Genomic DNA, 17208 nt, shown 5'->3' with positions numbered 1-17208 from the left:
GGACTAACTCTGAGTTTTTAGTCTTCGCCAGGGCACTCGTCAGGGTTGTCGCCTGTCCCCGCTTTTATTAGCTATTGATCCTCTCTTGAGGTTAATTGATCTTCATCCAGACATTAAAGGGTTTACGTTTGGTTCGCAGTGCATAAAGTCAGCGGCTTACGCAGATGATGTCCTTATTTTTTCTGATGACATTGTCTCAGCTATTCCTGCGTTCACAGATACAATTGTCCTTTTTTCTAAGGTCTGGGTACACTCTGAACAGAGACAAGACAGAGATGTTTCCCCTCAATGCTTATTGTTTTCCGGCCCATAGGGGCTCTGCTGGTTTCAAATGGCAATCTAAGCAACTCAAATACTTAGGGGTCTGGTTTTGTAGTACTTTGTCTGATACAGTGGCGTACAATGAGGCACAAACCTTAACTAAAGTTTGTCATCTTTTGGATACTTGGTCTCCAAAACACATTTCTTGGTGGGGTTGAGTTCAAACTTTAAAAATGATGGTTACTCCTATTATTAACTTTATTTCGTCAATGCTCCCGTTGAATTTATCTTCTTCCTTTTTTCGAGAGATTGATTCCATAACTTCTGCGTTTCTTTGGAATGATAAGAGGGCTCGAATCGAGTATAAATCCTTGAGGAAACCTTACGATATGGGTGGTTGTAATTATCCAGATTGGGGGAAGTTTCAAGTGGCTTTTTTAGCTTCTCAAGGAGCGTTATAGTTTTCTTCACTTCCTGGTCATACACCTTCTTGGATGTGCATCGAGCAGGCTCTCTCTTTTCCTCTTCCGGTCTCTTCATTCTTAACCACGTCTTCATTACCTATTCTTTTTTCTCGTGCTATTATATTAGATACTGTTGCAGCTGTTAAGTCGGTTGATCGAAAAATGGCGATTCCGATTCATAAATCCAAGTGGTCGTCTTTGTGGCGTAATCCCCGAATAAAGGTTCTTATTGATCCCCCCTAATTCAATATTGGTCTGCCAAAGGTATCATGTTGGTGCGTCATCTTTATGATTCCAATGATGAGCCGTTACCCTTTTCTTCTTTAGCTCGGCAATTTTCACTCTCTAATCTGGATTTTTACACTTTCTTGAAAATTAAAGTCGCTCTTGCCAAAGTGCGTCTTGTTCCTAACGCCCCTTTGATTTCTTTATTTTCCTTGTGGCTCAAGTCTGGTCACATTGCTTCCCGCATTTATAAATTTTTGACCTCAACATCTTCAGATTCATGTACTATTGCGCAACAAAAATGGTCCAGTCACTTTGGTACGGAGATGACTGAGCATGTGTCGTCAAACACCTGGCACTTGATAGGCACGTTCTCTCTGCGCAATAAAATTGCTCCTTCTTTATTTCAATCCAAATTCTTCTCCATCAACCTTCTTCATTAGACTCCTAAGCGGCTTTATTCTCTCCATTTAAAGGATGATGATTTATGTTGAAGTTGCGGCTTGGCTGTTGGTGACTATCCACATATGTTCTATCATTGTTCACTTCTCCAGCCTTTTTGGGATCTTATTCATAAACATCTTATGTTAATTTTTCAAATTAAGTTTCCTCTTTTCTTTCCTATGGTCTTATTGGGACCCTTGGCTTCCCAGAAACCTCTGCCGTTAGATACCTTAGATGTGCAATTGTTGGATCTTTTATTAACTGTGGCAGTTAAGGTGATTCTTATGGATTGGAAGTCTTTTGCTTCCGTTTCTTATCACACATGGTGGGTATGGGTATCCTTCTTGAGAAGTATCTGTTGGATCAAAGGAGCTTATACTGCATTTAATTTCATTGTTTCTATTGTCAGTTTCTACCGGTCGTTATCAGCGCGGAGATACACCTACGGGAGTTTATTCACAGCGCTTTACAAACATGCAAATAAATAAATAAATAAATAAGTGCTCACACTTCTGTGGATAGGGCTCATCTCACTCCCACTATTTCTTTTAATGTATGGAGAACTTTAGATAACTATATGGATTTGGCCTCATGGGGGTTGGTCGACCAATATCCATTTGTGACGTCTGACTGACTGTTGTCTGTAGTGTTTTGTTTTGTTGCGCCATCAAGATAGATCCTTTCTTTTCCTCTTTCTTCTTTCTTCTTTCTTCTTCCTTCTTTCCTTTTCTCTGTCCTGTTCCCTTTTCTCTTTCTCCTCTATCTTTCTGGTTTAAAATAATGATACCGTTCATGGGTTCCTATGATTCACTAAAGCCACTTTGTTCCTTGATTTTTATTTTTGTTTTAAGAAATATGAGTTGTGGCGATTTCTCTGCTATTAATGACATATTCTGATGAATTGGTGGATCTTTCTTTATCTTTCATATTGGTGTCATTATGAACTGTACCTAACTGTTGTTATCTTTTTTTTAAACTCTTAATAAAAATATTGAAAAAAAAAAAAGCCCTTGGAATCATGCTTGATCAAGATTTCTCTTGAAAAGTACAGATTAATGCTATCTCTTCAATGTGCTTCTACTTACTCAGTGGAAAATCTTGCCTTTCCTTTAGGCTAGAGGAACATTTTAATTATGGCAGCCTAAATCGGAAAAAGTAAGGAATTTCGTATTTCTCATGTTACATAAAATTCCTGAAATTATGCCATTACACTCCAGCATGTAATTACAATTGCAGCAAAATACAGCAGTGCGGAGCGTGGAAACAACCCAACAATCAGAACGAGAGTGGCTGTTTTCGAGGCAACTGTGTTTTTCATGCTATTTATTAGTGAAGAATGTGCCCTTCTGTCAAAAATTCCTACAAGGATACTTTTTGCGCTAAAATGTAATGATTTGGACAATAGCGCGTAACTTCACACAATCTTCCTGAAATGTTGCTTAATTACGTGTAAGCAAATTATGCGCTTTTCGAAAACCCCTCCTTTCCTGCCTCCACCCTACCACACCCTAAGCAGGGTCGAATTGGTAAGGTGGGCACTCGGGCGATGGCCGAGGGGCCGGTATCGAAGTTCCATCTGTGGGCTTCTTTTTTGCCAGCCTGGGGTTGTGATTTGGGCTGTGTCTTGTGTGTTCAGATGTTGCCAGCGGCCCAGTGGGGCCCTGAGTGGCCTTTCTGGAGGCAGGTGGGCGTCCATTACCTCCCTTTTATCAACAGGCAGAGGTGTCACTCCCTTTCTCTCGCTGGGCCGGACCAATAATGTGTGCATACTGAGAGGGGACAGGGGAGGCCTCTCTTGTTTTCAGGTGTTTATAAAACTTCGCTGAAGCAGTGTTTTGAGGAAAGGCAATATGCAAATGTGGGACACTTTTTTTTGCGTGCCCCGCATTCTAATCCCTATCCAACCCTGCCTAGTAGTCCCTTCCACCCTCCTCTCTAGAATAGACTACTGTAATTTTTTCTATCTGGGCCTTCTGAATCCTCACTGACAAAACCTCAGAGGGTCCTGAACTTTTCAAGTGCTTGTCAAGCTGCAGACATTCGCTCATGCAACCCCAGCAAGAGTTCACCTGCATTGGTTTCCTGTTAAACAAATCATCTCTTTCAAAACATTTGGCTCAATGCTCAGAGTATGGTATAACTGAAAAATCTCCCCTTGCTGAGGGGGTGCCCTCTCCTGCCTCTGACCCCATTCGGAACAATTTATTACATAGAATACGTTTTCAGTTTATATTCAGAAAAGATAACAGAACTTACTGTTATGCTAATTCTATTTCATTCGACCCTTTTTTGTGGTTTCCAGGCACCAAGATGCCTAATTTGGGGCACAGGGGCTCTGTCAATAATAAGTCAATCAATTACTCAGTCAGTTATTGTCTTCAATGATGTTCGAAGATGGTATCCATAAGAGGAAACGTGGACCTGCATTTTAATTGTGACTCATAGAACTAAGGGTACCGAGTTTACTTTCGACATGTATCTCTCACGTCAGAAAATTGGGAAACATCCTTTACAACGCAACTTTTAGCACGCAGTGCTTTTACATCGCAACTTTTACAACGCAAACCATTACAACGCATTGCGATGGGGGGCGATCTAGAAGAGGTAATAGATTTAATTTACTATCCAACACCTTCCCTACTATCCACGGGGACTGGAGTTGGAATAGTAAATTAAACTATTCACTATCCAGCACCCCAAAGCGCTATGCGTTGTAATGGTATGCATTGTAAAAACTGCGATGTAAAAGCATGCGTGGTAAAAGCATGCGTTGTAATGTCATACATCCCAAAAAATTATATCATGTTAGAAAATATTGTATGTAACTTTCTGAACATCATTTCAGTTTCATTAATTGCAAAATGTGAAGCCTATAGAAAAAGAATATTAGCAAAATGACATTCCACATAAAAAAGAAGGTTAATGAGCAGAGTGAGCAAGTCTTTGAATCCCTTGAATTCGAAAGGTGTTCGGGAAAATACATGGACATTTCCCCGAATTTACCCCTAATCTATCACCTGTATCTTGCCTTTGTGCAGTATTGTAAGTCCCAGGCGTGCAGGTTTAGACATATACTCCTTTCACTGTTCTGATAAGAGCCCGTTATGCTACTAGGCTTTTCTGACAGTAATAAATGTCATGTGCATGGGCGCAGATCTTCTGAGCGATACTGCGCATGCGCGGTTCTTGTAGTTTATTGCTCTGCTAGTTCATATCAAACGGTTGTCCTGAGGTTAGGACTTCAGGCCGACGGATTCAGAATACTAAAGCGCGTTTCTTCCTGACCTCTGTGCTTTCTCTCGTTTATGCCACACCTAGCGCTATCAGGGATTGACGCGACCGCATAGAACTGGCTGGAAGCACTAATGCGGTGAGGTAACCGTTAAGGGATAATAAATAGGGAAATGAGTCCGATCTCTCCTTGAAAATCCCGTCATTGCAAATGAAGAGCCCAGAATTAAAATATGACGCTTGTAAAAAACTCTCATTCTTGTGGCATTGGGATTATTTTTTATTGATTTCCCACTCTATCGAATTCACAGCGGCGTGGAAATTGTGGACGGTGTCCAGTAAATTGGCACTTACGTTCAGTGTGACACTGCGAAATAGAGACCCCGTACATGGAGGGGGGGGAGCGTGTAAAGTATTTTTTTAGAGGTACTAAATGCCCCATACTAGCTTGAAGTCCACTACATGGTGTGTTGATCTGGAGGCAGCGGCAATGCTCACTTGTCAGGGATGTAGCTGCCATTGGTGCACCAGGTGTAGTGGCACCGGAGCCTAGAACTCTGAGGAGCCCATTGACAATTGCTGTAACTGACTCCCACCAGCAGCAGTTAAAGATGCTATTTTCCTTTCTTGCACCAGGGCCTATGGCATCCTAGCAAAGCTGCTACAACTCATAGCAATATTTGGGTGTATGATGTCGCATCACCATTTCGTTTCATTGTGTTAATTATTTTAATTGGACTACACAGGGACACTGATATGGGGGTTAACTGCTTGTAAGTGCTGCACAAGTAGCATTTAGTTTGCGTTCATTTTTATATTGACTCTTTCTGAAAACGTGTAGAATGTGATGATTTTGCGTTGGTCTGGCGAAATTGAGGTTTGTTCTGAAGTCACAGCTTATGTGGGTGTTGTCTTCTAGTTCAGCTTCCACTACCCTACAATAGGCAAAGGAATATTTTCACAGAGAAAACAGTATGGTATGAAAATTTCTTTATCCTGCCTTGGTTCAATATGTGTCTTCCAGAAGTTTCCACTGCTCTTTGTCCCTCTGCTGTCACAGTCGTAGAGCAGGTAACACCGCACTTCAGCACTATGTGACCAGAGCTGGAAGATCTAATGAACACTGATGACGAGGACATCGGTGCCCACCTGCTGTGGTTAAAGCCCCGGTACAACGCGGCGGGCGCATGTGCTGGAACGCCATGACTAATCCAGCCTCTCCCTGTTACATTCTGGATCCACTCACACCACCAGGACTCAGGCCCAAGGACCGCATTCACCTGAGAGCCTGGGAGAAGACTCATGGTTTCAACTTCCTGTTAGAGGGCAACGTAGAGCCCCCGCCCTTCTCTTGCAGAGCAGCCGAAAGCTTTCAGATCTAAGTCCCATGGCCCCACAGCCTCACATTCGTTTTACTGCACTAGTAACAGTGTATTTAAGGATTGCTCCTCAATAATGGGACAGACCACTGAACCCCTAGTTTCTTGCCTGCCCTTTTAAGCCCTTCTAATGACTAATGGGGATGCAGTCCCCCAAGAGCATCCCCAGAATTTGACTCTCCTCTACCCAATAAACTCTCCAGTTAAAAAAAAAATTTGGAACTAATTGTTGGTCCACTTTGCAAAGAGGGAGGATTAATACATTGCTTAATGCTGTTAATGTTATTATAATGACATCATGGCATTTGTGTGAGGGCTGGAAAATAGTCAACTAACCAAGGGCAGATTTACGTGCCCTGTGCGCCACATTTGTGCCGCCGTTGCGTCACTTTTGTAACGCAGCGGCGGCATAAACCATGCGCCATGTTGCGCCCTATTTACAACATGACACATCGAGGGAGATGCGTCACATTGTAAAGCCCTGCGCCACATGAAACCTGCTTCAGGTTTCATGTGGGTGTTCCGGCGCAGGGTGGGTGTTCCAGCGCAGGAACGCCTCGGAAAATTGCCTGAGTGAAATCTACAAGATTTCACTCAGTCACTTTTCCGATGCTGCTCATGCGTCAAAACCTTGCACCTGCTTGAAGCAGGCGAAGGCGTGATGCACCATATTGAGGATAGGCCAGGTTGGAACAGTGCTGGAGTTGCGTCACGACCGCCACACAACTCCAGCACTGCGCTAACCTTACGCCGGAAGATGCAACACGCATCTGTTTATCCTTGCGTCATGATACGCTGCAGACCATTACGGGTGATTGTGCGCTTAAAAAAAAATTTTTTTTTAAATTGTAAATGCGGCGCATCTGTGGTGGCGCAAGGGTAAACTTGCGTCAAGCATCTTTCCTGGCGCATCCCTGCTGATTTGCAGGGATGCACCAGGAAACGTAAATCTGCCCCAGAGTGTTTTGGGCTAAACAGGGATGCGCTTGGGGTTTTGTCCTCCTTTTCATTTTCTATTTTTTAGCTCTGTGACCCTCAATCTGAAGGGTTAACGAGCCCTGATGTAGTGTTCACACACCAAGAATTACTGAACATTCCAGAATTATACGGATCATTCCGAGGCGCTGGAATACCAAGACATTTTGAGTTCTGCCCTGCGTTTTCACTATATCTTAGCTGGTGACATTTTTGGGGACATCAGGAGGGTGTTTGCCCTTTATTACTTCTCACTGCCATCACTGACAAAGCAGGACTTATAGCCGACTCAGAATGCCCGCATGTTTGTCTCAGAGCTTAGAAAGAGGCGGATGCCCCTGGGCTGTGTGAAGCCAGGTATCAGATACCACTCATATTCGTCTCATTGCACAGATGGAAAACTGTTCCAGAAACTCTGAAATACATTTGAAAAGTATGCCTTGGTGAGAAGTCTGAAATTGAATGCAAGTCATTATAAAGTAATGGATAAAAGTGAAAGCGACTTGCTCTGCGCTCTTGTGCTGTAGAAAGGTACACTCCCATTATTGTCTGGGAATTTGATTTGTGAATAACTTATCCTGGAAGGAGAATCATAAGTTAACCTTCACATTCCCAGCACGGCGGCTATACCTTTGTCTACTGTGAGGAGAACTGTTCTACGGGCGTCACTAGGGGGGTGCGGGGGGGTGCGGACCGCACTGGGTGACACCTATCATGGGGTGACACCAATCTGGTTTAGGATACAGAGCTCCTGTAGGGGCTTGCGCCGCGCGCGATGGACGTAAAGACGCATAAAGAGAAGACATTGCTTTGTTACTGTCCTATTTCCAAGCTTCAGTCTCTTTAAGAGGGTACAAGTTATGTAAGCATGCATCCGTGAAGTCAGATTGTGAGCCACGCGGGAACATTAAAGATAAGAAAAGATGGCACGTGCACCCTGTTAAAAGAGGCAGGTTTGCCATTTTTTGGGTCTCGCTGGCAATGCATCCGCAAGCGGATGCATATGTCCAGCTGGAGACGTATAGCGATCAGTCTGGGGGGAAGGAGGACAAGAGGGTGTACGAGTTTGGATTCGTGTGCGCGAACGCGCACGTCGCGTCCCGCGCCCGTACACATGCGCGCGCAGACAGACACTCGCTCACACACACACCCCCTCCCCCACAGTCACACACACGCACTCCAAGACACATACACACACACGCACGCACGCACACACACATACACAGCCCGCCCCCCCAGCACACGCGCGCACACACATGCCCCCCCCCCCAGGAACCCACTCACCGGCTTCCTTCGTGCGGCGGCTCTCAGCTGCAGGGCCCGGCAGCAGGACTCTTCTTCCCTCCTTCGGCACCGGGGCGCAGGGTAGGCTCCTGCCTGCTCCGGTGCTCCAAACAATCGCGGCTCTTCCGTGGGAGGCGGGGTAGGCTCCCGCCCTCCTACTTCCTGTTTCCGGTTGTCGCGCCGGCCTGCCTGACTTCCTGGTCGCAGGCCGGCAGAGTAACGAGGATGTTTGATTTGGGGTTTGACTTTACCCGAAGGCGGTATTTATTTATTTATGTATTTATGCATTTTTATATAGCGCGGACTTTACCCGAAGGCGGTATTTATTTTTTTATGTATTTATGCATTTTTATATAGCGCGGACTTTACCCGAAGGCGTCAGAGCGCTTCACATTAGGAACAGAAATGAAACATAATGAGAAACATTACAAAAGAACAGGTTGCAAAAACATACGTTACTTACATAAGGTAATAGTGACAATTGTGAGCAAACAAAATACATGAGGTAGTAAAAACTATAAGCAACCAAAAATACATGAGGTAGTAAAGGTAATAGTGACAATCGTGAGCAAACAAAATACTTGAGTAAAAATTGTGAGCAACCAAAATACATGAGGTAGTCAAAAGTGCACAAGAGGAAATGAAAGTGACAAGTGTGCAGTTATAAGAGAAAACAGAGTATAATTAGAGGTATAGTCCTGCAATAAGTGCTAGACACTCAGGCTCAGGAACAAGCGTTACATGGGCAAGGTGGCACTTGTGCAAGTATCAAAGGCAAAGACATGTGAGAGGTAGCAGCCGTGTGTTGCAAGGGCAGAGTGGTGTGTGCATGTTACAAAAGGGCACCGAACACCAGTACATGGAAAATACTGCAAAAAGGCAGACCCTCCAATCACAGGCATACACTGGGAAGGCACTTCCATGGTCATGGAAAGTAGAAATTATCAGTAGTGGGAAGTCTTCCTCACAAATAGCAAGAGGACGTGAATTACTTTTGGAGGTGTCTCTGGAGGAGGAGAACTTTGAGGTCCCTTTTGAAGGCCTGGGAGGAGGCGGTGGTCCGGAGCTTTTTTTTGTCCTCTCGCGGTTTGTAAATACAAAACATATTGCATTACAAATGCTATAGGTATCACATTTGCGAAAGTTATAACTATTGGCATTGTAAATGACGAAGCTATTAATTTAACTATTTAAAAAAAAAGAAACATAAATAAAAACTTTGCCATTTACAATACCAATAGCTCAAACTTTCCTAATGCGAGACCTATTGCATTGCAAATGCTTGTTATTTACATCGATTACTTGCTTGGCATTGTGATTCAGGTAGGTTTGCGTTTTTTCAACGAAATTTCCTGGCGCTCCTCAAAGGAACTTGGCAATCACAGACATTTTTAAAGCTGAGTGCCACCTGCTGGCATGCATTCCGGTAATTTCAGAAGTCAACCCTGCAATCTCCCAACAAAAAAAGTCACAGGCGGGTTCCAAATTCTGCGAAGGCATTCAAGTTTGAGTAAGACTCTGCCAGCTTCCAGCCACCACCCTCCCCTCAGGTGTGCTAGCCCTTCTGGCCAGCTTTGTTCTTTCTAAACTCCCAAACTGTGGTGTGGAAGGGATGCAGCGAGGCGCTGCTGAGATCACAAGACCCCTCAATAGTGATGTAGCTAGGAGCAGGGGCCTGTGCGCCCTTGTCATGGGAGACAAGAAAGGCTCGTGGCCTTGCAGTTTTTCTGCGTATTAGAATTTGTTAATTGCCTATGCTTGCTGCTTTTGGAGAACAAGAAAAGAGAATTAACAGATCTTCAACACAGATAAGCAGGCTTGGGCCTGGCTCAATGCCTTTGTGTTTTAAGATTGTATTGCCAAGCTGCTTAATGCCTTGGGTGTTTTTGGGGTGCAGTGTGACCCGGCGAGCATGGCATTAAGCTTCTACCTTGTGGGGTGTAATGGCCCCTGCTATTATCTGGTAGCCATCTGTGGTGGGTGAGTCTGTTTCAGTAAAACCCAGCGCCTCCATTGTCCGCGCGTTTAGACATATAGGTAGAGCTGCCAGGTTGGCCTCTCTGTGCACTTTGTGGACACCAGTTGTGCACCGGCATATTTGTGTCTCCTAACAGATTGATTGGTCATACTAGGGGTAGGTCAGAGGAAGTCAGGAGGGTGCGGAGAGACAGTCACTGCCTCTCACTGACGGTCAGTGTGAGTCACAGGCACTGCATGACAGGCCGCAGGGCACTGGGTTCGGCGATGGTAAAGAACAACCCCTTGTGGACACTGATTCAGCCGGGAAAGGGGGGGGGTGTATACCCAGAGACCGCGAATTCGGCACTCTATCTGGTCTGGGCCACCGTCCACCTCCGTCACTTCTTTCCATTGACGTAAGAAAGCACTTCGGGTTAATGCTCATGCTGCAGAGATCCGATGGTCTCAGATTCAAGCTTGGGTGGGCTACCTGCGGCCTAGCCGCTAGAGCTGCCCACTTTGGAGCTGCAAACTAGGTTGGAATCCCGGCCACAGCTCATCAGCCTGTGATTCTGGGCAAATCACTTTACTTTTCCTGCGGAGGAGGTCTATGCAGTAAATCGTGAGGGGGGTGACACCACATGAGTTCCCCGCACCGGGTGACACCAACCCTAGTGACGCCAGCTTTAAGCGTAAATAACGTACAATCAGCTCCAAAGGCAAGGTGTGGAGCACATAATTTGTCAAAGTCAATCAAACTCACAGGGAACTCATCATCGAAACAAATCTTGTGAGTTCAACAGAGGGGCTAGTACTTAAATGTCGCTCAGCGAAGTGGACTTTTGGAAACATCACAAAATAAAATGATGGACAGAGTTCTGAAACTTTTCAAACCCTCTCCCCCAGTCACAGATCTGGGCTTAATCCATCGTTATTTTGCTCGCCATGTCACCCCAGTTTGGACCCTGCCATATACGAATCAGTTCTGACCCTGCTACCCATGAGAAAAGTCCAGCCCGAAAATGCCAAACCAGGTCCTCCCTGGACCAGAAACAAGCATCCTGGTCTTGGACTTTTGGAGCAATAGTCTAGAGTTGATGGTGGAATTGAATTGGGTACATTTATAGACAAAAAAGGAACAATATCTGACATTTAATATTATCAATTGCCTCCATAACGTGACAAATGTAACAGGGATCCTGTGGTTAGGCTGTTTAAAGAGGTTATTTTGTAACTGTGGGTCCCGGAGTAGCGTGCTACTCTCCGAAAAAGCGATTTGACGCCTCGTCGGGGGTAGTAAGCGCTATATAAATGCAATTACAATACAATACAATGCTAGTTAGAGAAACTGATTCTAAGCTCCATGAAAACCACCCCGGCCCCAATGAGAGTAAAAGGTTAAAAATGTTTAAGCAAACAATGAATTGGGGAAAAAAGCTATTAATTTAATATGCCTTAATTGAATGATATTGTACCCTATCCATGACCAACTGAAACAAACCATGTCTAGGTATTCTTTTAAAGCAAACTGGAAGGGCTCTCATCACCTAGTTAAGATTGTGCCTGTTTTCATTCAGGTGCATCTGCCATTCATATACATCTTTGTGGATTGGAAAGAATAAAAAACAACTGTCATGTGGTGGGTTTTGACCCTACTTTAAGAAAGTATGTTTAAATCTGTTACTAGGAGAGTTTAAGAGAAGGGGTATCAGGACGTTCAAAGCAGTTATACTGAATTTGTTAAATTAATTGACCTTGATGTCCTTATGTGCTATAACGAGCATTAAGGATTAAAGCGCGTGACCATTAATATAAGCTAAAGCGTAAATGATCGTTGATGATAAGGATGATAACAGTGGACATAAACCAAATACGATCATAGATTTTATGCTAGATAAAATGGAATCCATTGAGAAATCTATGGTTCATATGCCCATTTATGTATATGAATTAATGGAAAAGATTAGAGGCCTAATTTAGAGTTTTGCAGACGGGTCTGCCTGCCCAATTTTGAGTCAGGCGGAACAGATTTACACTGACAGAATAAAACGTACTCTATTAGCATAAATATCCTTCGATGGCCTGAGAGAGTGCAGGCTGTAAAATGCAAACCATTTGACAGTCCCCCCCTATTTAGAGTGGGCAGTTAAATGGCTGTTTTTAATGTCTCTCACTGTTAGGAATATCCTGGCTGTGTGGGTCAGTAAAAATTAAAAACGTGATCCTCACACTATGAGAGGGAGCTCTCATGCTGTTAATGCCATTCGTTGTTTCTTTCCCAACAAAAAACGTCTGCTTTCGGGAGGTTGTGTTTTTTAAAAGAGATCTCTTTTAAAAGTTTTAGTGTAAGTGTCTGCCACCAAATAGATGCACTCCAAATGTTTTAATGATTTTTTATGAACTGCTGAGACAGCAGTCTATACATACCTTTAGAGTTCACCACTGGACAGGTGGTGAATCTATTTTGGAGGTGGAGTAAAGGCAGAGTGGCAGAAGTTAAGTCCTCTGCCAAACAAAAACCCTTTCTTTGTCCACCAACCTCTAAATCAGGCTCTATATTAGCGATAACATATTAATGCATTTTTCTGTAATTATGATTACAAATATGTTGCACTTTAAATAATACTTATTTTGATGATTATGTTTTTCAAGCTGAAATATACATGTAACTGATTGACTTGGTGTCATTAATGAAGTGGATGATGGTAAGTGATTATGTCTGCCTATTCTTTCACTTGAAGTGCAGTAACTGTGTAATCTGGAACTTGTGATGGGTGATGCTTATATAGACGTAATTTAGTGTTGTCCTCAGAGATAGTGAAACTAGAACGTTGGAAGAGGTATGGTGGTGTGATTGGTGGATGTTCAGGAATTTGGAGATGAGCATCAGAGATGGCAGTACAATCATTGATTCATGCAGATATGTTGGCACACTTGAGAGTAACATTTATGTAAAATGCATGCTCTAGATGTGTGGCTCAAAAAAGTGCAAAATCTAAAAGCTCCCAAACGGATACCGCTTCTGAGGTAAGGCTCTGTAATCAATAATACCATTCAGTTGGATCAAACCAGGTACCAAATTCATGACTCTCCTATATACCCTCTTCAACTGAAAGTTGTACATGGATGATCATATATAAACCGTGAATAAATAAGGTTTGCCCAAGAAGACAAATATAGGGTATTGTCATGCATTCATATGAATTGTAATGACATTTAGGGCCTGATTACAACTTTGGCGGTGCAGCACTGCATCCGCCCCTCCACCGCTGCACTGCCAAAGCTGTGGTCGGGCCACTCAGCCAGATTAGGAGTTTCCTTCTGTCTGTCTGGCTTATTTTTGGCATTCCCACAGCAGTGCCTCTAAAAATGGGCACCGTAATGGGAACGCCATAAACAGTTCCTGCACGGCATGGACTAAAAAGTCCATACCGTGCAGGAACTGATGTGCATGCACACAGGGGGCTCAAGTTGTGCCCCTCCCCCCTGTGTGCATTCACAGGGTGCAAAGGCACAAGGGGGCCCTGTAGAGCTACCTGTGTCCTCTCAACCAGAGTTTACATGGAGGATAATTGCCATCAAAAATCCTCATGTACAGGAAACTCCTGATATATGCTTGGCAGGACCGCGGCAGTCACGCCAAGCATATTGATGCTTCTACACCGCCATAACACCGCCTGGCAGCTGTGGCGTAGCAATGGGGGTCTGACTGCCCTTTTTGTAATAGGGCGGTCGGGCGACTGCCACTGCTGCACACCCATGAGTCTGTTGGTCCGTGGACTGCCAGACTCGTAATTAAGCCCTTAGGGTTAATACTACACAAGAAAGCAGTGAAGAGAGCGGGACTACCTGCAGCTGAAAACAGCACCTGCATGGATGGCTAGATATGTCATAAATTCTAGAAAGGGCGCCCCCCTTTATTAAATTCAGTATAGATTTACGTAGCTCACGCTTTCCCAACCCCGGATGAATCAGTGGATAAATAGCTACAATACAGTGATTGGTCTCTGCTCTAGTTTAAAGGAACTTTCAGCAATAAATTGGGGAATCCTCATAAAGAGTGCCTGCCCGGCATGAGCCAACAATATATTAAGGCAATGAAAGTACATGAACGTTATATCTACTTCTGTAATCGGACAAGAGCAGGGCCTAATCCGGTATATAACTGCACACAGACATAAGCACTGTCCAATTCAAGGTAGATTTTAACAAAACACAATATACAAATACCACATTATCTTCAATTCTGTGGTTCTTGTTTTGTCAAGGCAATTGAAATCTCACAAAAAATATGTATTAAGTTCTCACAATAACTCAGTCCTATGCCTAAGTGCGTCTTCATTTAAGCAATGACTCTTCAATCTTATATATAACTCAGGATTCTGAAGCTTCACACCCCTATTTGTGGCAAGGGTGGCCCCATCTTACAGGAAACCTCTCCCACAGCTGTTTTAGCCAGACTCTCCTGAGGACATTTACTACTGAATTTATTTTTTTATTTTTCTCTTTCCGATATTAACAGCTTTGGCCCGTGCAGGTGAGAGTGGTGGGGCAGCGGGGCCGGGTTGATGGGTGGGGATTTTGACAGACATCGACAAGAGAATATGAATTAATTATTTAATTTTCCTTCTTGGTCGTCTGTCTCCCCTCCCCCCTCCCCCGCCCCACCCCCCTCCCTTAACCACCGCTCTTACCTGCACGGGCAGTGGCTGGATATTAAACACATTTTTTTTTAATGCAGAAATGTACCTGTGTAATCTTTTTCTACTTTGGTGATGTGTATCTGGATGGCCAGTCAATAGCTTCCTGAAAACAATTAAAGCACCATGTGCCTAGGGTTAAACTGTGGGCTGTCCTAAAAAACCTGGGACTGCCGTTGGAATTGCTCGACCTGGTAGTAAGATTACATGAGGGCAACTTCGCTAGGGTGAGGTGGGGAGGTCAAGGGCAGATGACGGACTGCTTCCCCGTAACCCGAGGCGTCCGCCAGGGGTGTGTATTGGCACCCACGCTCTTTTTGTTGTTTATCGATCAAGTGGTGAAGTTCTTTGCCGATACCCCCACTGATGCCCCCTCACTGGGTGGGAGTAAGTTCCCCATGCTCATCTTTGCAGATGACACCCTGCTCCTCTCAAAGACCCGCAGTGTCCTGCAAACTGCATTAAATAGTTCTGAGGAGTTCTGCTTGGTTAACGACTTGAAAATCAATGTTAGCAAGACCAAATTCATGGTCCTAACTAAAAGTCGCCCAATTAAAAGTTATGTGAGCATGAACGGAGTAAGTCTAGAACAAGTAGAGGTCATGACCTATCTAGGAGTAACTTTGGACCACCGCCTCAGCTGGAAACCACAGGTTGACACACTTTACCTAAAATTTGCACGTCTTACTGGCTGTCTTCTGCAGGAGCAAAAAAGGTCCCTAACCAAACGGGTTAAACCCGCCCTCAGAATCTATGAAGCTAAGATCAGCTCCGCAATTTTGTACGGGGTGGATCTCTGGGGGTTTATGGATTTATCATCTCTGGTTAGGGCTCAAAATACATTTTTGTGAAAGTTGGTTGGACTTCCCCAATCCACTCCGACAAAACCACTTTTTTGGATATGGGTTGTGCACCAATCAACGAGATGGCCCGATATCGGTTAGTAGCCCTGTGGAGACGTATTTGTACATCACCAGATTTAAGTCTTTTTGCTAGTGAATTAGAGGATGTGAGATTGTCTTGGGGGTCCGATAACATACCCTGGTTGCGTGAAGTCAAAACAATTTTAGAAGACATGGGCTGTAATCAGCTGTGGGTTTCTCCGCAGTCTACTACCTTTCCCTCTAAGCAAGACTACAAAGCATTATACTGGGCCTGTGTTCGACAGGAGTATGTTACTAGTTCAGATGCCACCAGTTTAACTGGTAGATTCCTGTCCCACAAATTAGACCCTTCCCTTGAGAACTATTGGGACCTTATAACCAAGACATTAGACAAAAAACTGTATCATCAGTTTCGAGTCGGGTCCTTGCCTTTAAGGTCTTTCACTAAGAAATGGTCCGCCCTTTCTAATGACCATTGCCCCTGGTGTATCAACCATAAGGAGAGTGTTGGTCATTTTCTATTTGCATGCCCTGCCTACCATGCACCAAGAAACAAATGGATCAGGCCCATCTGCCTCCTTCTCAAAGTACGAGGGAGTGTTGAGGCGTTGTGGGCGCTACGTACCATCACATTTGAGGCGGCGGTTGTAGGTGTTGCCAAATTTCTGGGGTGGGCATGGGTTATTAGAGCAAAACAGCTACAGGCATCTTGATTTTTTCTTTTTAATTTTTTAATTTTTCAATGGGTTTTTGTATATGTGGTCTTTATTACATTGTTTAATTCCTTCTTAATGATGATTTGTACTATGTAATTATGATGTTCTTAAACTCAGAACTGTATTTTATTGTATTCTTTTAGTTGTCTTTTATGATGTAAAAATCGAAATAAAGACTTAAAAACCTGAAAAACCTGAATTAAAGCACCATTTATTTCCTAATATTGGATTCCCGGGGTCAAACTAACAAACTCTCATTGGTTCTGTCGGTTTCTGCAACATGTGTGTTATTATAGCTGCATTTGAAAGTTTTGTATCCTTCATTATCAGTGCTCAGTAAAATAGTTAACTAGCAGTTATGGCTGATATAACTGGAGATCAAACCTTTTTAATCTATGTGTAAACATTGTTTCCTGTATGACCCATCGAACTTTGTGGCATCGTTTAGAGTGGGGTTGTGTTTTTGAATGCCCATTATTTTCACGTGTATGGAAGAATTGTGGCTTTTGTGCGTGTAAGTTCTTGATTGTATCTCTTTTAGCCTCTTGGAGAAAGCACCAGATGATATTTCTTATGAAAACCTGCCTCTTTCGTTGTCCTCCTGCCCTGCCAGTGACAGGAGGCATTGGTTGGGCGGGGTTTTGTTTCCATTATTCCTTCACCGAGATTCTGCTCCTCGTTGGTAG

At 43.8% G+C, this 17208-nt stretch overlaps 1 protein-coding gene across 1 annotated transcript in view; it reads left to right on the top strand.

Annotated features, from left to right (window-relative positions):
* PDE1B (phosphodiesterase 1B) overlaps window positions 1-17208 on the top strand; it is a 1091117-nt gene that overhangs the window by 285192 nt on the left and 788717 nt on the right. The window lies entirely within an intron of this gene.

This window comes from Lissotriton helveticus, chromosome 1_1, assembly GCF_964261635.1.
Source record: "Lissotriton helveticus chromosome 1_1, aLisHel1.1, whole genome shotgun sequence".
NCBI lineage: Eukaryota > Metazoa > Chordata > Amphibia > Caudata > Salamandridae > Lissotriton > Lissotriton helveticus.
Note: the sequence above shows the minus strand (reverse complement) of the source record. Positions and strands in the feature narration are given on the sequence as shown.